Here is a 16,878-nt window from a genome sequence, read left to right as displayed (position 1 = left end):
CACTTAGAATAAACAAATGGCTAACTTGCTCAAAATGTGGAGAACTCAAGCAGGCCTATTATTGGAGGGTGTGTGATACTGAAGACTGCTACTAAACACTTTTCCATTAAGGACCTTTCGCCCTGTTCTGTTGCAACTCTTGTTTTAGTAAAACCATTTGTCATGTGACTTGCACATGCTGCCAATTCAGGGCAGAGAGGGTGGACTAATCTCAAAGTTTCTTAGGAGACAAGCACTTCCCCCACAGAAGGCTGACCTTTTGAGGAAACAGGAAGAGGGGGAATATTAGCTCTGATCCTCTGTGACAGATGATTCCTGTAAGTCTTTTAAAAACATGCTGCCTTCCATTTGTACTAGAGAGAAAACATACAGAACTAATCATTGGAAGGCAGTTCCTGGAATAAGTTTGTCTCACAAACAAATCTTTCAATGCTACTGTTCCCTCTGGAGACTTTCCCAAACATAGTCACTATAGACTTTGGCCAGTTGTTCCAGTTGGCAGTGGCTAATTGTATTAATAATGTTAAAAGCACCCAGCAGGTAGTAAGCCCTCGATTGTACTAAGTGTTTTATGTGGTTTCATCTACTCATTTCTTACGGTGATTGCATCAGTTATGTACTATGCTTCTCTGCATTCTACAGATCAACCTATGACAAGCCCATCGACACACGCATGCAAGAGACAGAAGCAGAATTTGAATCCAGACTGCCCTAAGCAGGAGTCATCTCTTTAACCGTTAACCTCTGCCAGTATGGATAACTTGCCTTGGGTTAGGACTGTTGCTAAAGGTTTCCAAACACCAGTTTCCAAAAATTCAGAATGTTCTCTTTGGTTAATGGGAAAAAATATCTACTCCATCCAAAGGAAAGTAGCAGCAACTATGGAGATTCTGGCAAAAACAATGTTTAATCTCGACTCAGCCTTCAGGAGCAAATGAAGAGTCCTGTTCCCCTGCCTCACACCAGCAGCTGCAGGAGAGCGGGGAGGCACGAGAGAGGTTGACTGTCTGCTGAGGGTGTTTAGCAGCTCCTATGCCTGGGGCTCATTATCTGCAAAGGTGACGGACATCACAGAAATGGTTCAAAGGTCACCCAGGGAAGAACTGGCTAATGATTCCAGGCAAACGTTCCCAAGCCTAGAGGTAAGTTGCATGTCTCCTCAGCAGCTCTTTAGTGTTGTCACAAAAGTATCAGAGCCCTTAGGAGAAAAGACAGTGAAGTCTTTCTATTTCCTTGGCTGGGAACATTGTCTGTGCACTTAATATTTTGAAAAGAGGCTCTCAATGTTATGAAACCCATGGAGGAGCTTATAATAATCTCTCTCTCTCTCTCTCTCTCTCTCTCTCTCTCTCTCACACACACACACACACACACAAAGTCTTTTGTAATGGTCTTGCAAATGCATGAGATGACTCTGTACGTTTGGGACACGCTTCATTTGGTAAAGGATATTTCAAAATATATGTTGTCTGTAAAGCTAGACTTGGTGCTGAGTGGGAGAAGGGAGGATGTGTGTGTGCCTTAGAAGGGAACATTTTACACATTCCTACAAAAGAGATCACCCAAAGTAACTGTTATATTTTTCTGGGTAAAGATTGAGGCACACACAGGGACAGATGACACAAGCTTTCCTTGAAGATGATGTTGGAGTCATGCCTTCAATGACCAGAGTGTTGAAGCTGTTTCCACCATCTATCTAGTCTGGGCTACCTTTAGTAGGTATCCTACTCAAGTCTCCTCTAGACTCAGAAAACAAAACAAAACAAAACAAAACAAAACAAAGCAAGCTAGCACAAAGCAAGAAAGACAAAACTGGAAAAAAAATGAAACATGGTATTCTAACTTCAATTTACTTTTAATCCAATGATTTCAGGTCACTTTGATGTAGGAGCCTGTCTTAAAGTAGCATGTTCATGAAGGTCAGCATCATAAGAATCAGAATTTGAGAGAAAAAAGAATAATTGGCTATGTGATATACCCTCCAATGCATACCTCACCCCCTAAAAGCACTTTCTGGGTAAATCTATTAAGTTATCAATACAGACATGACAGTCACTTGCTATATTCCCCCAATAATTCATAGCCACTCTGAACTTTAGTTTTATTCATATAGGTCTAAAAGTACATCTTCTACCTGCCTAGAAGAGTTAGCATAAGAACAGAATGAGATATAAAAACACACACCACAGCTGAATGCATTTTAAAGAGGAAACTGAGAATATGGGCTTTTTTTTTTTTTTTTTTTTTTTTTGGTGACAGACAAATTTGGTTTTGTGTTGGTTCTGCATTTCCACCTTGCTGCTGGGGTGTTGGAATGATGCTCGGGGAAACATAATGCAGGGGTGCTAGGATGTATTTCTCCCTTACCACTGGGGTGCTGGGCTGGTGGGAAACAAACATACCACTCTGGGGAAGCGAAACACAGCTTAAGATAGCAGTTCCTGCCCCTGTTTCTCCAGGTGAGAAACAGCAGGGATTGAGGCAGAGGCTGTAGTCTTCAAAGCCCTGGGCACCAAGGTGCTTCTGCAAACCAGGAGGAGGAGAACTGGAGGCCCACAGGTCTGTGAAAAGCTCAGGGTGGGAGAGGAATCTGGCTTAGCTCAGAGTAAGTACCAGGAATGATGAAGGGCCTTCTGTGGGAGACTCTGTATGAGGAAGGCCTCCCCTGTGGTGGTCCTTGATGAAGGAGACAGTCCTTGCTTGTCTAAGCCATCTATTCATGGCAGATGAGGATGCATACGACTTACTCAGGGTGAACCAGAGATTAAATGCCTTTTGTAGGAAAGGGTTCCTAGAAAGGGGTGTTCATTGGTAAACACTCAGGGCCTCTAGATACCTCATTAGCATGGAGAAGCCTAAGCTGTATGCTACATGACCGGTTGTTATGGTCCTCTTAGTGGGGTGACATGGTCGTGTGCTTCAGGACAGGAACCTGGTCAGGAGCTAGTTCGAACTCTTGCTGTTCTCAATTATGAGTTTTGTCGGTGTTCTGAACTTTGCTGCTTCTTCTATCTGGTGGCATGGTTCGCTCCCCTGGAGTTTTTACCTAAAGAAAGACCTTTGTAGGTGATACCTGCCATGCACCACACAGAATCCCTTCTCTTTGGTTGCCCCCAGCTTTTGTCACTGATGCAGTGGCTGGGTGTGCATGGGTGAAATGTATCCAAGATCAACCTCATAGTGAAAGCGTAGGCTTTGACCTTGTCAATTCTGCCCAGGATTCCTTGTGTTACTTACTACAGAGGTTTGTAATGCCAAAGAACCTTACCAGGAATGTGTGCCAGGAAACTCTCAAAGTGTGACAAAGTTAACACTCCCGTGGGGAGAAAATCTGATGAGTAGGGTACAGGAGGCCAGGGACTGATTTATTCCCTTTCCCATCTAGAGTCTGCCCTGAGCGGCTGGTGCACTTTGTCAGAAGACTTGATTGTGCAACATTAGGAAATATGCTGAACTTGGCAGCAGGCAGCTTAACATTCCTGTATTTTCTCCCATCTCTTTCTGCTTCATAACCTATCCTCATTCTAGACTACATTCCCTGGTAAAACAGTACACTGTAGATTTTTGGTTCAGGCTCTGCTTTCTTAGGGACTAAGGTGAACACAATTGAGATCACAGAGACTGCAGGTCCAGGTGAAGATAATTGATATCACAGAGACTCTGCAAAGAAGATCCCCAGGATCCATTTTGGATCTGAGTCGCAGAACCCACACTGCTGACACCAGGTATCTGGTGGTTTTATCCTAAGACTTCCCTCTGTGGCTAATGAACCTGAGGCGCAAATAGTAAATGAAAGGGCCACAGTGTTTTCCAAGATGATTAAAACGATGTTAACAAAAATAGTGAGTATTATTTTTCTTACTGCTTATTATAATTCTTAGTGCCATGATGTAATACATGCAAAGAAGCATGTTAAGGGAGATAGTGTTTATTTTCAGTCCTGGTTTAAGAAAAACTACATGGTGATAAAGGCACGGTAGCAGGAGTGTAAGGTAGCTGGTCACATTGTATCATCGGGATACAGACATGATGAATGTTGGACTTTATATTCCGTCCAACTATTCTTCAGTCTATTTTTCAGCTCACCCACAGTGAGCCACATTCAGGGCACGTTTCTGTGGTGATTCTAAATCCATTCAAGTTGACCTTTAATAATTACCGTCACACCATGGAAGAGAGATGACTTTTGCTAACTATACCACGTGCCTTGGAGAATGGAAGCTAGATTCCAGGGAAGACAACTGTTAATCACATCAAGCAATGTTGGAAAAGTCAAAGATGCCCCATGGCAATGGCAAAAGAAGCTGTCATCTCATGGAATTGTAGTGTAGACTATTTGAGAACCAAATCCACGACCTAACTTAGCCACAGCAGTTGGATCACAAAGGAGAGAGAGCATACAGAGGTTCAACAGATCTCCTATGAAATGATCAATTCACTATTTGATAGAAAGAGAAAAAGCAGGAATATTTGTGTGTGTGGGGGGGGCAGCGTGACAAACTTGAACTCCTGGACTCCACTGTTGCCTTTATGCCACTAACCAGAGAAGAGGAGTAGCTTCCTGCCTAGAGACTGTTGAAAGCCTCCCCGCGAAACAGATCTACTGAAGAGAGTTGCTTTTCTCCTTCAGATCCATCCCCCATCTATTGACTAAGCTGAGATCTTGACCCAGCTCTAGATTACTCATAGAAGAACTAGTTTACATGCACAGAGACCCATAGAAATATGTTCATAGGACCTGAAAAGAGTCAGCGGCCCTACATGCAGGAATGGAACTCAAGCTCTTTGAATGGATTGAGGATCCTAGACAGAGAAGGTTTATAAACATGAGGACACCCACTCATAAGCAACATTTTTCAATATTGTATACAAAAGCCCTAGGACCCATTTTAATTATCTTTTCATGTGCATTTTAGACTTGATGAAGAGAATGCTAACACCAACCTCAATAGCTGAAGATCTCTATCCCACTACCCCATTTCCAGATCTTAATGAGTTCCTAGAGCCAATGATTGGTTGCAAAGTCAGGATCTTTTGAGGAAGTATTCTTGAATGGTTGTGTAAGATATACAATAAATAATCCTTTGATTCCTGCTTCAAATCTCCCTGTGGTAGAGTAACTACACACTGTTGAAAGGGGAAACTCTGGCGTGTTAAAGCCTGTTAGATAAGGAGTTCAGGCTGAGATGATATCAAGGAACCAGAAGTACTTTCAAAGGTCTCCAGTTAAGAGGAAGCACATTCACACCCAGTGATAAGGAACTTTTGACCTGGGATTGCTTTGCAATGTGTTCCAGTATTCCCACACAGAACCTAACATCATATGCATCCTGAATGTAGGACTGAGATAAACATATCTATCATCTTATGAAACCCTCACAGTTTGCCAGACTCCAGAGTGGAGAAGCAAGTTAGAAGCTCCTCTCTATTCCTGTTCCTACTGTGATTTGCAAGGAACACTGAGAGGACTTTTAGGGATCAGTGCAACTAAGAGTTGGAGGATATAAGGAAAAGAGTCTCCAGTGTAGTCCAGGTTGACTTCTCCTGTATGCTCATTCCAAGGCTTCTCTGACACTAAACAGTTTTAAGATACATGATGGATGTCCTGTTTTGTGTGTGTGTGTGTGTGTGTGTGTGTGTGTGTGTGTGTGNGAGAGAGAGAGAGAGAGAGAGAGAGAGAGAGAGAAGCTAAGATACCTTAGAAGAAGGAATCATAATTGAGAAAATGTCTATGTAAGATTGACCTGTATGCAAGCTCACGGGGTATTTTATTGGTTGATAAATGATGTGGGAGGGCCCTACTCAATATGTGAGGTGGCATCCCTATCCTGGTGGTCCTGGATGCTATTAGATTGCAGACTGAAAAATGGGCCATGGCAAGCAAGCTAGAAAGCAACATTCCCCTATGCATTCTGATTCAGTTGCTAGCTCCAGGACCCTACCTTGAGTTCCTGTCCTGACTTCCCTCAGTGATGGGCTTCTTGTTATCTGTAAATGTAAGATGAAATTAAAAACCCCTTCCTTCCCAAGTTGCTTTTGGTCATGGTGGTTTACCACAACATTGGAACCCTAAGACGGTGGATAATGGTAAATTATCATAAAATAATCAGTTGTTATACCAAATACAACTGTGTTTTATTTTGAATAAATTAGCAAATCTCCTGGTGGAAATAACCACATGACTGTCTTCTTTTCGGTGCTCTTTGGAGGATGGCTTAGAACTTGTTTACGTCCATAGTGGAGGACTAGTAACCCATTTGTGGAAATTGCTTTTGCTGAATGTCCCAGTTTCCATTTCAAGGTGAAGAGAAGGGAAACTTCTACAAGATTCAGAGAAAAGTTCTCATTGAACTTGAAGCTTTGTCTATGACATTTTGGCTTCTTAGTGCTGGTGGACTAGAAACCAAAGCAACCTGTTACTGTAACTAAAGCTTCTCATTGAGATGGGAAGAAGTATGGCCTGTGTTCCATATCAAGAGGATGTACTACTGATGTGTGTTTTGCTTACACATTTGTCCAGGCTCTGTCTGTCTCCCACTTGTGGTCATTCATTGTTATCTACCTGGGTTTGCATCTGCTGGCAAAGTAACAACACAGATACCATTGCTTCTGGTAACATTTTGATGAAAATTATGGTTTAACTATGAAACATTCTGCAAAGGCTTGTATGGCCAAGGCTTAAACCCTAGTAGAGCAATCTTCATAGTGCAGCAAAATTCCATAAAATGGAAGCTTCAGGGAAATGACAGGATGGAGAAGTCTGAGACTTTATCAGTGGATCACACCATTTATAGACTCAGAATTCAATGGGCTACTGAGAGGTGATGGCCCCGTACCCTAGTTGACAGTGCTTCACTGGAGAGTTTATACTCTCCTTGGCCTCTCTCCTTGCCTCATTCCTTTTACCTCTCTCCATTCCTGTCACAATGAGGTGTACAGCTTTGCACTACTCTCCACTCCTCACCATGATATCGGCTTCCCCCAGGTCCAAAGCAATGAGGCAAAACAACCACCTGCTCTCTGCTGGCAGGTCCAGGCTGAGCGGAGAGAACTCAGGCCAGCCGAGTCTTTCTGGGGCTGAAGGGAGATGCTGAGTGTCGGATCTCCTGCAGCCCGGAGAATTCTCACCCGGAGCGAGTAGAGAGCAGAGCTGGGAGTCTGTGGGAGCAGGAACTCCTTTAATTGTATCAATCCTTTTGCTTATAAAGGGCTGAAAGAGGAGGTGGGGTTTTTGCTGAGTTGAGATGACATAGGGAGACGGGAAAGGAGACGAAGGGTATTGGGTGACTGACAGAGCCAACAAAGTTATTCTACATCAGCAGTAGCTAGGCAAAGGCAAGCTCAAACAGGTTGTGCTGAGTCACTCCAGTATGGAAGTGACTGAGACAGTTTTCAAACTGAAGCCAGGCTCGGGTTTGTCCTCAAGGCCCAAAGTAGAGTCAAAATGGGGCCCAACAATCAACTGTGGACTGTTTCTGAAACTGTGAGTTGAAATAGACTTTTCCTCCTTTGAAGTTGATTCTTGTGAATTATATCGTAGCATTGCTAACAAGTAGGCTTAGACGATGGGCTCGCTTGTAGGTTCAACTGTACTTGACTACAGGTAGAGAATACATATGTCAAAGCATTCTATATATTTCACTTGACTTAATCTTCAGGACAATCCTGAGAGGTAAAATTGTTTCTATTTTTTCAGACAAGGAATAGTCAAGCACAGATAAGTCAAGGACTTGCCAAGGACATAGAACAGAGTGGCAAAAACAGGCTCTAAACAAGGAAGTATCTATGTCTGAGGTTCAAGCTCTTCTCCCACCCACAACAGGTTAGATCAGCAGTGATTGAAAGACCTCAGTGGGGAGACGCCCACTCACAAGTCCCGAGATGGCGCGCATACCCAAGGAATCATGAGAGCCATCTTGATGCAAACACACGAGGCAGTTTAATGACAGAGCTCAGGGCCTACACGTATCTCACGCAAGAGACAGAGGAGTTGACCACGAGGCTCAGAAGCTAGGAGTTTATATACAAAAAAAATTGGGGGCAGGGGAAGAATTGGCACGGTTACACACAATTGGACAGTTTAAACATCAGCAAACAGTATGTGCAGAGCGAGGTAACAGCAATTCTGAGGGGCAGGTGCTTAACTTGGCTGAGATAGTCCAGGCATCTCTGTATGCCTCTATCTTTATGGCTAGCCAGTTCCTAGAACAACTTAACAGCAACAGCCTTTGTTCTTTGCCTTTGGCCCAAAAAGCCCTCCTAACTAGCAAGCCACATGAGTCATGGACCTTGAATTTAATTTTCTTTCCATATGTACTCAGAAAAAAAAAATGCACTTCCTTATCTCATGTCACGTGATGATGCCTTTGCATTATTGCTGGTAATTTTTCACCTTAAGAAGGTCCTTTTCTTTGTCATACATGATTAGGTAGAGACTGCATGCTTCTCAGGTGAATACTGCAGAAATATAAATCACATGTGATTAGGCACAGAGTGTGTGCCTAATTACCCAGGTGAATGATGCAAACTCTTCCTTGAGAACCTCCTTGGAATTCTAATGTTCTGAATGGGATAGAAGAAATAGAAATATGTCCTTTTAAGGAAAACTCAGGACCTACAGCTGGAGAAGTGGTTGGGAAAATATCTCTTGCTGAAGAAACATCAGGCCCTGAGTTCTGAATGTAAGACCCACGTAGGAATGACTACTAGGAATGACTGCTTGTGCCCATAACCCCACCATGTGGTGTGGGGATGGACACAGGAAGACTACTGGGCAAGAATAGCTGGCTGCTAGTTAGCTCCAGGATCTGTCTCAAAAGAATATGGCAAAGAGTGATACAGGACACCAAATTCTCCTTTGGCCTCCATGTGGTCATGTGTCCACACATCCATATGCACATAACACACACACACACACACACACACACACACACACACACACACCAAGCAAACAAACTTACAACAGCATCTAAAATTTGAACAGATAGGTAAGACACTCATATTTTCCTGGAAATAATTTGTTTGAAAACAAATTCAGCACACTAAAAGGCATAAAACAAGAAATAATTTAAAACTTTATTATGTAATTTCAGGTTTGACTATGGCAATATAGAAAAAAAAATACAACCCACAAAGGAAGTGGGAAAGGTTAATGTAATCAACAGTAAATAACTGGTAGGTGAAGCTGCATAGAAATTGATCTGCACTAGCTGAAGGCCATTCCTGTCTTCTTGAATGTTATGCATCAGCAAAGAGAGGGGGAAGACAGCTTCTGTTGTTTTGATATAAAAATGTCATTTTTTTTTAAACCACAGCTGTTAATTCAAAACAGCAGTCAATTCTCTCAGTACACACATTCTAATAATCCACTCCTGCTGTCAGGTATTAACATAGATAAGGTCCTTTAATAAGGCTCTGTGGGGCCAGGAGTCATAAGAGCTTCACTAGTAGAATAAGTCTATTCCTCAGCTTGTGGAAGCTCAAGGTAGAGTGATTCAGTCCAATGTAAAGAGAAGTGCGGATGTCATCTTTAGCTTTTGGTGGACTGAATCGCTGATGCATTATCGTCTGTACCAAGCAAGGCATAGGCTTGGAGACAGAGGCCTGAAACAGTTGTTTTCTAATTAGAATTCTGATAGTGTTCATTCTAGGTATGAGTGCTTTTTTTTTTTTTTTTTTTTTTTTTTTGGAATATGGGAAGCATGAAGCAGTACTGGGGGACGTTTGCATGTTTGTATTATATAATAATTGGATATCATAATCAATCAGGACCACTCAACATGGTGAGGACAGTGATTACAATGTATGAAATGCCTTGTTAAGTCTTTTATATGTAAATTTCTGTATGTAAAACTCTGCAAAGGAAGTGTTATTTGTTTCAATTTCTCCATCTAGAAACCGAAGCACAGAAGAAATGAGCCAGTGGTTCTCAACCTGTGGGTCAAACGACCCTTTCATGGGGGTCACATATCAGATATCCTGCATATCAGATGTTTACCATAAGATTCATAAAGGTAGCAAAATTATAGTTATGAAGTAGCAATGAAAATAATCTTATGCTTGGGAAACACCACAACATGAGGGACTGAATTAAAGGGTTGCAGCATTAGGAAGGTTGAAAACCAGTGGAATAAGCCATTGCCTAAGACCAAGATTAAGGTAAAGAGTTTATTCTAGGCTCCTCTCTGTTCTTTCCATATATGGCATATATAGTTGTTGGTTCTAACCTAGGAGTCTAAATAGGCAAGGACAGACTTTAAATAATATTCCAGGAATTGAATTGCATATTAAAATAAGTTAGTATGTGTGTGTGTGTGTGTGTGTGTATGTGTTTCATGTGTATATACGAAGGAATCTGGACAGGCCGGTAGCATGGCCCACCAAGAGCTTAAATCAAGGTAGTAGCAACTACACACTACAGGAAGGAGCTCTGATACTTTAGTATACTCGATAAATCAGCTTACCGTGTTCATTGTGATTCCTTTAATATTTATCAGCCAATTTCAGCTGGTGGCCTAGATCAGCTGCTTTGGCCTGAATACACCTTTTGGTTCTTAGTACTCTGGAAGTTGGGGTTCTTATAGACTGCCTGTTCATCAGAAGTCTATTCTTCGTCCTCCCAGGTACAAAGGTAGAGCATATTTCTCAGCCTTCCTTGAAGTTATATGTGGCTTTATGACTTTTAGCCAACAGAAAGTTAGTGACTATGATGGGTACCACTTCTTCCTCTGGTCCACAGGCATCTATCTCCATGAAACATTCTCCATGATTCTTCACTTTTGGATTCAAAAAGAAGATGAATATAGTGGTCCTAAAGATATCAGAGATATCCATGGAAAGAATTCATGGTCCAGAATGGCACATGGAAGGCCACCCTCCTGGGAACCCAACACTGAAGAATAAAACATTTTTTGGACTTAAAATTCGAGGGTGGGGGGCTGGTGAGATGGCTCGGCAGGTAAGAGCACCCGACTGCTCTTCCAAAGGTCCTGAGTTCAAATCCCAGCAACCACATGGTGGCTCACAACCATCTGTAACAAGATCTGACTCCCTCTTCTGGTGTGTTCGAAGACAGCTACAGTGTACTTACATATAATAAATAAATAAATCTAAAAAAAAAAAAAATTCGAGGGTGGGGAATTTTTTAACAACTCGTTCTGCCATAACACAAATGTTAACACAGGTGTTAAAAATATTTTGAGCACCATTATATATTCAAATTATATTGCCTAAATGTACTTATCCTTATTATTGTGTATGTGGCATTTTACCTCAATAATCATTAATGTATGTGATATTTTAGCTCATATTTCAGAGGTGTCTTACGACTTACTGTTTTATGTTTTTGCTTGTCTTTGTCCTCCACCGGATTATTCTAGCAAGGAAATAAGTTAACAAGGCATCTTTTTAACATAAAAGAAAAATATAAAGTTGTAAGCTTAAAGTTGAAGGTTCATAAAGGAGAAAATTTCACAGCCTTGAGAAGACTTCCAATTAACATTCTGTTTTGACTGCTGAAAACTAACAAATGGAAGGAGCATCCTAGAGTGGCCTGGGAAGACCTAGCCCAAAGGAGCTGAAGGAAGTCAGTGAGCACAGAGAATGGCTTCCTGGCCCTTCCCTAGCGAGAGCCAGTGGTGAGTGACAAAAAGGACATAGACTTTGGTATCAAATCTCACTTTAAATTCTCATCCTTGGATCTGCTTTCTTTAATCACCTTAAACCTTCAGTATCCACTTCAGGGTTGATCATGCTCATTTCTTCCTGCAAGGATTGGGGTACATTACAGAAGAGGGGGTAGAAAAAGTATAAGAGCTGGAGATTGGGAAGGACTACTTGGAGACACTGTCTTCTGACAAAACAGGGCCCTATTGCTCATAGACCAGGGTGTCTATGGCCATCTCCATAAGATCAAAGCTGTCAAAATCCAGACAGCTGGAGGAGAGACTCAAGAAGCCCTGCTCATGGTTGAGAAACCATCAACAAGTTGGTGGTCGCAGCGGGGAGGGATAGTCATTTTAGAGATGGAGTCCCTGGTAGCTTATCCATCCTTCAGTGGATCACCCTATACCCATGCTATAGAGGCAGCACTAACTGGGCTAAGTGTGTTTGCATAAGAGGATAGAAGTTAGGAGGAAGATGCAGAGGGAGTGTGGGAAGAGTTGGGAGTTGAAGAATGGATATGACCAAAATGCATTGTATACATGTATGAAATTCTCAAAGACTAATATCGATATCATTGTGAAACTATTAATGTTCCCCTTTTCCTTTGCTAAGTCATTATTTAGACCCTGAAGGAAACAAGGTTAATGATTCATCCAGACTCTTTGCTTGAATCAAATTTCAATTTAAAAATAGTATTGTGTGTGAAGCTTAGCAGAGTGCCTGGCCTGTACTCTCTCTGCCTTCCTTCCCACCTCTGGATGCCAGTTTTATCAGCCTGGGATCCCATGTGATCCTTACTTAGCCCCAGTGCATGATGCCCCTGAAAACAGAGAGGGGATGGAATTAAACCACCCTCAATTATTAGAAGGTTTGGAACCTCATTGAAAATTGGTATTGTTGGCCTGCCAAACGTTGGAAAGTCTGCCTTCTTTGTTGTACTAACCAATAGGCTTCAGCAGAATACTCTCCATTCTGCACTCTTAATTCTAATGAGAGCAGAGAGCCTGTGCCTATACAGCATCAGGGGTTGATATCAATGTCCATGGCTCACACTACCACTATAGAACATGGAGATGTCCTGGTCACAGCTGCCAGGGGTCACATGGATGTCCCTGTGCTGTGCATAACTTGCCCTGTCCCTCAATGGTGGTGGTGCTCTGCAGAGCTGCCCCACCTATCACTTGTGTGTGTGTGTTTTTTTTTTTTTTAGGGAAGGGTTGCAAGGGTGGAGGGCAGATATGAGGAAACAAAGACATGGATGAGACCAGGGTGAATGATGTGAAACAAAGAATAAAACGTTTAAAATAATTAAAAATATGTAAAATAAAAACAACAGTTGTAAGGATTAGAAGATTTCAAACTGCTAATGTGTAGCATATCTCCCTATGCAGGAGATGTTATTAGATTTATCATTAATTGTGCTTATCATGTTTGTAAAGGGCACACACAGTAAGTTTAGTCCATTTGTACCAAGGCATAATTAATAACAATTAAATGTTCAGGACACTGCTTTTGCAGTTTCTTTTCTCATTTGTGCCATGGCCAATTAAGTTAATCCCATTCTGTCTTACTCAATAATTAAAGCACAATCAAGGCAAACATGTCTAGAATTTTTGAAAACGTGATTCAACAAAAGCTTTTCAAATGTCTTAAATCTGAAAAAGTTTGCACTGGTTTTTAAACATTGACTTCTGCATTTTTATTTGGCTCTCCACATTTCTTCATGAAGCTGTATTGTCATGAAACAAGAATTACTGTATCTCAGTAGAAGTGAGATTTTCTTTGTTTTCTTTTAAAGAAATTCTCAAGGGATTGGCAGGAGGACCCACTGGATAAGAGTACTTACTGTGCAAATGCAAGGGTCTGAGCTCAGATCTCATACCTACCTGTAAAGCTGGGGATGACTACTCACAGTTGGAGAGTGGACACTGGAGAATTTGATGGAGTTTGCTGGCCTCTACCCTCTCTCCAAACTCTCCTCTCTCTCTCTCTCTCTCTCTCTCTCTCTCTCTCTCTCTCTCTCTCTCTCTCTCTGTGTGTGTGTGTGTGTGTGCATGTATCTCTTTGTCTCTCTCTGTCTCTCTGTCTGCTGTCTCTCTGTCTGTGTCTGTTTCTGTCTGTCTGTCTCTCTGTGTGTGTGTGTCTCTCTCTCTCTATCTCTCTCTCTCTCTCTCACACACACATACATATCAAGGAAATAGTTACTTGAAGTACCATTGAGAGATAAATGTATTTGTTGCTGTCTCTCCATTACTTTGATGTATCCCAGAGGGATCTCTGGTGCACAGAGTAAATGCACCTTTATACATAGATTTTGAAGTACTTTACAGAATGTGTATATTTCATGGTTTTATATTGTTATAGCATTAAATCAATTGCTGAGATGAGGAGGAAAGTGTAAAGGCCTTTCTTTTTATTAGCATGTGTCATCATACAAATATATTCCAAGGGTCTGTCACGTGAGCCAGAACTCAACACAAGACAGGGAACCCGACATTTAGTTCATGTGTGATATTGTTCAGAATGCCAGAATTCTTAAGGTTGGGACCATGTAGTCCTGCAGATACTTCAGTTCTTAGCAATGAAAGCTCATTCTTTTATTATCTGCAATACCTGTGGGTGATCTAGCCTCGAGATGTCCTGTCACCATAGTTACCAACTAATCATTATTATGGAGAGGACCAGCCACTTCTCCTCCTCCATCTGTCTGAATTTCCCTATTCACTGAAAAAAAAACAGTGAATGTGTGGACCTCACGTTGGCAGGCTTGTAATGCACAGGTAATACTTCATATTGGCAGCAACAGATACACTGGCTTCCCTGCCCCCTCCGACTTAGGTGGTGCCTCTCCTTGGAGAGCTGTGGTGATCTAAAGAAACACTTCCTCTTGAAAGCACCCTTTATATTCACAGTAGAATACTCTTGAATTTTGCAGGTCGGCACACACATACACACAAAAAGTTTTTTTTTCTTTTAATAGTTGGGGAAATAAGCCTAAAGAAAATGTGTACCTAATCCTATTAGCTGACTTAATATAGAATTATTAAAAGCCTTGATATACAGGATTTAACACAATCTTTCTAGCAGGGTGTGATGTAATCTGGTTTTGTTCCTCAGCTAGCGAATGGCTTACCTTTAAGTAATTTCCAATATGTTAAGAGATCAAAAGCCATCCTCTCGCCACCGAGGCAGTAATCGTTCATCTCTGCTGGGGGTTCCTTGGTACTGTGGTAAGGGATATGCAAAGGCTCCTGGCATTTCCAAAGATAGAAGGGCGACATTTCTTCAGACTTTGAAGTTAATAATCCTTCAGAAGTTGAAAACTGAGGGATTTTTCCAAAGCCTTTTAATGTTCTATATGCCATGTGCTTAGTAAATATCTGTAAGAAATCACCATGGGCTGGTGTGAGGCATGGAGCGTGTGCTCTACAACCTCATGTGGCATGGACTAGGCCACACCCTCCGTGCTATGGTGTGGACGCTCGGTGCTTCTGTCCCATAATGGTTGGTCTTTGAACAGTGTGCTATCTGTGTCTTGCACATCTTTCTGGTTTTGGTTGAAGTCATTACCAAGCAGCCTTATGGGCAGCCCCATCCCTGCAGTCAAGATGCAGGCTCTTCTTAGGGGAGTTCTCGGGGGCTTCCTCCAGCATTTGTCTTGTTGTATGAAATGTGTTGGTGAAGAGATGAGTTAAATTTGTGTTTCGAATTCACTTTGATCTTCACTACGAGAGAGAAAACAAAATGTTTGTATCTCCATGGTTCAATATGCTCCTAATGGTATACACTCCTCAGAGTATACAGCCACTTTTTCAACACACTGATCAGATTGTCCCGATGTGCTTGTTCAGTGAGAGAACCTGCTGAATTTTGACTTCAGATAAACCAAAGCATCTTAGGATTTGTTACCACCTTTGCTTAAGGCTCTTGCTTTTGATTTGGACAGGTTTCATTTTATTCCTTGGACCAGTTATTTTCAGGCTACTTAAAATAAGAGAAGTCTCTGTAGGAAAATATATTCCTAAAGCATACAGGAGGCCTAAGGTTACATCTTTCCTTAGAGATAAAACACAGTTTTAACTTAGATGGCAGCTTCCTCTGCCTGCCCCCACTTCTCCATCTCAAACTATGCATTTGATAGCTGGGAAGCTGCCAGGCTATGGGCGGGTAAATGAGCATCTAACAGCTGTCAAGAGCTAAAAGAAGATATGAAATAGAATTTCAGAGACATATGCACGAAGCTAGCAAGTTTCAGGTTTCATTTGAGAAGGGATCTAGATAAATGACCATGGCAGTATAAAGAATAATGTGGGGGAAATGAGGTGCCATGGTGCCATTTACCTCAGACAGAAAACTGTATGTGGACCAATGTCCAAAACCATGTTGACATGGCTATTTGAAGCTGTAACATGACTTTCATGTTTGTCCCTCAACAAAGACACACTACCCTTCTCCAAAGGTTTTGAAAGAATTCTACCCTAGTGACTCTGCAATGTGCATTTCATTCCGTTTTTCTTTTGTTTAAAATATCTTGAAGTTGTTGGTCCAGGAATAAGTTTAAACTTCTTCATATCAAAATTAAGAAGTGATAATAAGATGTATATGGATCATTTGTAAAACCCTTAAATCCCTCCAGGTTCATGTTGTTCACTCCCCCCCCCCTCCTTTTTCTAGAATGATCTCAGCACAATCATGTGGTTAAGAGCCAACTTGGGGCAGGGGGAGGAGAGTGGGGGCAGGATGGATTAAAATCAAAGTATAGTTACATGTCAATGAAAATGCCACAATGAAACCCATTGCTTCATGTGCTAACCTAAAAAAAGTAAGGAAGAGAATATGCCATTAAAGAATAAGCTTAAAGCCCTGGGTTTTGTATTGAAGAAAATGAGGCAGAGGCTGAGTGTTCAGACCTCATCCCTGAGGCTTAGAGTGAATCCCCTGTGGTCTGAGCTGCTATGCTAACCCCGTGTTCACCTTCCAAGGTAACTGTAATCAGCCATGGCCTGATGATGAAGATCCCCTCCCCCATGAGCATATGCCTCACCACCATGTGCATCATGTGGACCATGAGTAAGCTACTAGAAGCCAGATCAACACCAGAAAATGTCAAATATTTGTGAAAGACACTATATGAGCACATATGGCTTTTGCAGAAAGGTACCTGTATACATACTCACATACACACACACACACACACACACACACACACACACA

At 41.8% G+C, this 16,878-nt stretch overlaps 1 long non-coding RNA gene across 1 annotated transcript in view; it reads left to right on the top strand.

The window, feature by feature from the left end:
- Positions 1–251: 251 nt before the first annotated feature.
- LOC115031125 overlaps positions 252–16,878 on the top strand; it is an 18,817-nt gene continuing 2,190 nt past the window's right edge. Inside the window, exons 1-2 of the long non-coding RNA XR_003836738.1 lie at positions 252–317; positions 643–1,142. This is a non-coding gene — a long non-coding RNA (uncharacterized LOC115031125). The remainder of the gene's footprint in view (positions 318–642; positions 1,143–16,878) is intronic.

The sequence above is a fragment of the Mus caroli genome, chromosome 5 (assembly GCF_900094665.2).
Source record: "Mus caroli chromosome 5, CAROLI_EIJ_v1.1, whole genome shotgun sequence".
NCBI classification, from domain to species: Eukaryota; Metazoa; Chordata; class Mammalia; order Rodentia; family Muridae; genus Mus; species Mus caroli.
Note: the sequence above shows the minus strand (reverse complement) of the source record. Positions and strands in the feature narration are given on the sequence as shown.